The sequence below is a fragment of the Schistocerca cancellata genome, unplaced genomic scaffold (assembly GCF_023864275.1).
Source record: "Schistocerca cancellata isolate TAMUIC-IGC-003103 unplaced genomic scaffold, iqSchCanc2.1 HiC_scaffold_649, whole genome shotgun sequence".
NCBI classification, from domain to species: domain Eukaryota; kingdom Metazoa; phylum Arthropoda; class Insecta; order Orthoptera; family Acrididae; genus Schistocerca; species Schistocerca cancellata.
The window spans coordinates 415001-420000 of NW_026046660.1; the positions used below are offsets into that span (position 1 = coordinate 415001).

At 53.8% G+C, this 5000-nt stretch overlaps 1 non-coding gene across 1 annotated transcript in view; it reads left to right on the top strand.

Moving 5' to 3' along the window:
- Positions 1-3955: 3955 nt before the first annotated feature.
- LOC126138003 (small subunit ribosomal RNA) overlaps positions 3956-5000 on the top strand; it is a 1909-nt gene continuing 864 nt past the window's right edge. Inside the window, exon 1 of the ribosomal RNA XR_007528050.1 lies at positions 3956-5000. This exon is cut by the window's right edge and continues 864 nt beyond it. This is a non-coding gene — a ribosomal RNA (small subunit ribosomal RNA).

Consider the following 5000-nt stretch of genomic DNA (forward strand, 5'->3'; position numbering starts at 1 on the left):
CCGCCACCCACAGACACAACACAGCCATCTATGAGAATGTGACCAAACTACATTGCCGTCTGGCCCAGAAACGACACCTCCATCTACAGGAATCCAACGGAACTACACCAACCATACTGCCAAACCACAGCATCGCCATCTATGACAATGTGACGAAACCACATGCAATAGCCCCATCTACGCGAATCGGACGACACTACGTCCACCATGTCGCGCGCAACACGAAAACTAAATACCGCCATCTGCAAGTCTCCCGAAACATGACCTGCTGCACCGACGATACCGCCATCTATGAGACGCCACCCCGACTACGACATCGCTAGGTCCCACAGTACCCATTTTCCGACGCCACCCACAAAGCCTGCATCATCTGTCCACCACAGGAACCCGAACGCCAGTGCCTGCGTCGCACGAAGTAGTCAACCGACAATCACTCCACCCGCACCCGCACGTGCCCCACCCCAACCGCCGAAATCGCAACTCCAGCGGATGAACGGCGGACTCTTCCCGCACTCGTACGTTGCAATCCACCCCTATATCTTGCGTTTCACGAAGAGTTATATCCAATATGCCAAATTCCCGCTGTCCCTATACATGCTGTAAGTCTGTGCACACAATATGAACCACACCTCAGCGAGACACTCTATCACACATTACTCTCTGCCTGTAACAGACACAGATACAATATGTAAGCACCAGCATGGACCAACGTCCGGTGCATCCTCTCCGCCACAGTACACCATCCACACTATGATAACCACACCAGGGGGTCCAATTCTAAAATAGAATATCCCACCCGTCCGACATCCACAATTGCTCAGATAAGCCACCAACACCCACACATGTCCTACACAGGGGTGCACCCAACACCACCTCACTGCCTCCTGTTACGGCACAGAAACAATGGCAGGAATGAATCACACAGGTCTGCCGCTCCCTTGCCGCAACCACAGACGCGGCGCGCCTCCAGTCACGAGCGAAAAGCGCATAAGCGCATCCTGACGAGACATAACTGCTGTGACATACTGACGCTGCCTCCGACATTCACTTACAATGATCACTACCAACGAACCTCGGCCCCCCCCCCCCCCCAACACACGCTCTTACCACGTTGTGTACTGTAATCCAACCCATTTCGCACCTTAACCTAACCCATTTTGCACCTTAACCTAACCAAATTCGTAACGCAATTTGTACCGCAATGTAACGCAATTTGTACCGCAATGTAACGCAATTTGTGCTTAACCTAACCCACGTTGTGCCTTAACCTAACCCACGTTGTGCCTTAACCTAACCCACGTTGTGCCTTAACCTAACCCACGTTGTGCCTTAACCTAACCCACGTTGTGCCTTAACCTAACCCACGTTGTGCCTTAACCTAACCCAAGTTGTGCCTTAACCTAACCCAAGTTGTGCCTTAACCTAACCCAAGTTGTGCCTTAACCTAACCCAAGTTGTGCCTTAACCTAACCCAAGTTGTGCCTTAACCTAACCCAAGTTGTGCCTTAACCTAACCCAAGTTGTGCCTTAACCTAACCCAAGTTGTGCCTTAACCTAACCCAAGTTGTGCCTTAACCTAACCCAAGTTGTGCCTTAACCTAACCCAAGTTGTGCCTTAACCTAACCCAAGTTGTGCCTTAACCTAACCCAAGTTGTGCCTTAACCTAACCCAAGTTGTGCCTTAACCTAACCCAAGTTGTGCCTTAACCTAACCCAAGTTGTGCCTTAACCTAACCCAAGTTGTGCCTTAACCTAACCCAAGTTGTGCCTTAACCTAACCCAAGTTGTGCCTTAACCTAACCCAAGTTGTGCCTTAACCTAACCCAAGTTGTGCCTTAACCTAACCCAAGTTGTGCCTTAACCTAACCCAAGTTGTGCCTTAACCTAACCCACGTTGTGCCTTAACCTAACCCACGTTGTGCCTTAACCTAACCCACGTTGTGCCTTAACCTAACCCACGTTGTGCCTTAACCTAACCCACGTTGTGCCTTAACCTAACCCACGTTGTGCCTTAACCTAACCCAAGTTGTGCCTTAACCTAACCCAAGTTGTGCCTTAACCTAACCCAAGTTGTGCCTTAACCTAACCCAAGTTGTGCCTTAACCTAACCCAAGTTGTGCCTTAACCTAACCCAAGTTGTGCCTTAACCTAACCCAAGTTGTGCCTTAACCTAACCCAAGTTGTGCCTTAACCTAACCCAAGTTGTGCCTTAACCTGCTCTGTAATTGGCATATGACACGTTACATTAATCCAGTGTTGTCTAACCACAACCCTCTGAATATAGTTCGCTACTCGCACCGCCCACCCTCTTGTGTATCGTTTCATGTTCAACACTTCGCAAGTGTTGCTTACTTTTTACATGCTCCCGCTGTACACTGTAATGTGGACGACTGCAGGATGTACATCGCCCCCCCCCTCCCCCCTGCCTTCGCACGCTGGTCGTTCAGGTGCTTGCGTGTTCAATGCCCTTCGCAGCTGTTCACTGGCATTCGCATGTCGAAGCGCTCAGTCTACGTCGTGGTACGGCCTGTGTCCACTGTCCGCTGATGTCGTAAGCTTAACCCTCACATTGTACTGCACATAGGTCCGTATGTACTGAATGATACGCTGTGGCACATGTGTGACTGTACAACGACTGCGCCCAACAACAGCGAACCATACGGTCCAAATGTTGTGCACTCAGCCACGTGCCGTCTCCCCATAACAGCTACATTGCAGTGTGGTACGCCATAGAGACGTGTGGGAGTAACGGACGCCCTGGATGGCGATCAGCATGAGCCGTCTGTTGATGTAGTGGCGCGTGTATTCAAACGTAGTCGTCTCTTCTCACACAGTGTGATAGCATGGTGCACCGCGTTCCACATCTGCGACATGGTACAGATGCTGGTTGACAGTCGGTCTCGTAATGGACATCGCATACGTAGGGGGCCACCTCCCACGTGTTCTCTAGTCGTGCACATTTTGTTGCGTGTATGTGGGCAGACGTAGTGTGTCGTGACACCTAACAGACAGGTATGCAATAATCGTTGCATTTGCAAACTGGGATGGACGTCTACGTTTGCTGGTGACGTTACGCAAATGAACAACTGGTAAACCCATTGTGGTGCGGTTGTTGTTGCTGGAGGTAAATCAGTAAGGGCAAATCTGTGTGTGAAGCGATACGCGGCGGTGGCTGGGCGGGACCGTCCCCGGCCGGTGAGGGGGGGCCGCCCGGCGTGCTGGCCGCGCGGTGCGTGGGCGCACGCGCTACAGCCGGCTGGTGGGGGCGCCCAGTGGCAGGCGCGCCGGCCGACGGACGCGGCAGGCGGCGCAGCTGCGCGCCGGGGCACCCTGCGCGCGGCGCCGGGCGGCCAAAGTGGGTCCTCGCGGGCCCGGTGCGAAGCGCGGTGGACATCTGCAGTGTGCTGGTCCGACTGAGGACTGTGTGCGTTGAGGATGCGCCGCCGCCCGGCACTCGGCGCCGCGACGCCGTCTGCTGCTCGGTCGCCCCAGCGGTTCTCGCTGGTGGTTTGTATCGCAGTTGTGCAGACGTGTTGGCACGTGCGCTGTGCTGGGAGAGTTCGCTTCGGCACCCACGTGGGGCCTTTGCCCTTCTGTGGCGCTGGCGTTGGAGCTGCCGGTCACCGTAGGTGGCGCGTGTTGTCTCCCGCCGGCAATGCCACGACAGCACGCTCCCGGGCCTCTGTCGGCAGCGGCAAGCTCAGTTGGGAGCACGGGTGGTCGCACCTAAAGCGTCTACTCGCCTAACTCCGGGCGATTGCGCCTCTCTCGAACCCGACCAAGTACTTAGGACGGCGCTGCGCGCCGCCGGGACCTGAGAGGGTTTCGAGGTGTATTGTGCAGGGGAGCTCAGCCTCCTCCTGTTTGCAGAATAATGAGCGGACGCTTGCGTGTTCGCGCGGGCCCCTGGGACACACTCCCGGGCGGCCGGCTGCTCAGCTCTAGTTGACGCAGCTCCCTGGTTGATCCTGCCAGTAGTCATATGCTTGTCTCAAAGATTAAGCCATGCATGTCTCAGTACAAGCCGCATTAAGGTGAAACCGCGAATGGCTCATTAAATCAGTTATGGTTCCTTAGATCGTACCCACGTTACTTGGATAACTGTGGTAATTCTAGAGCTAATACATGCAAACAGAGTCCCGACCAGAGATGGAAGGGACGCTTTTATTAGATCAAAACCAATCGGTCGGCTCGTCCGGTCCGTTTGCCTTGGTGACTCTGAATAACTTTGGGCTGATCGCACGGTCCTCGTACCGGCGACGCATCTTTCAAATGTCTGCCTTATCAACTGTCGATGGTAGGTTCTGCGCCTACCATGGTTGTAACGGGTAACGGGGAATCAGGGTTCGATTCCGGAGAGGGAGCCTGAGAAACGGCTACCACATCCAAGGAAGGCAGCAGGCGCGCAAATTACCCACTCCCGGCACGGGGAGGTAGTGACGAAAAATAACGATACGGGACTCATCCGAGGCCCCGTAATCGGAATGAGTACACTTTAAATCCTTTAACGAGTATCTATTGGAGGGCAAGTCTGGTGCCAGCAGCCGCGGTAATTCCAGCTCCAATAGCGTATATTAAAGTTGTTGCGGTTAAAAAGCTCGTAGTTGGATTTGTGTCCCACGCTGTTGGTTCACCGCCCGTCGGTGTTTAACTGGCATGTATCGTGGGACGTCCTGCCGGTGGGGCGAGCCGAAGGCGTGCGACCGCCTCGTGCGTGTTCGTGCGTCCCGAGGCGGACCCCGTTGAAATCCTACCAAGGTGCTCTTTATTGAGTGTCTGGGTGGGCCGGCACGTTTACTTTGAACAAATTAGAGTGCTTAAAGCAGGCAAGCCCGCCTGAATACTGTGTGCATGGAATAATGGAATAGGACCTCGGTTCTATTTTGTTGGTTTTCGGAACCCGAGGTAATGATTAATAGGGACAGGCGGGGGCATTCGTATTGCGACGTTAGAGGTGAAATTCGTGGATCGTCGCAAGACGAACAGAAGCGAAAGCATTT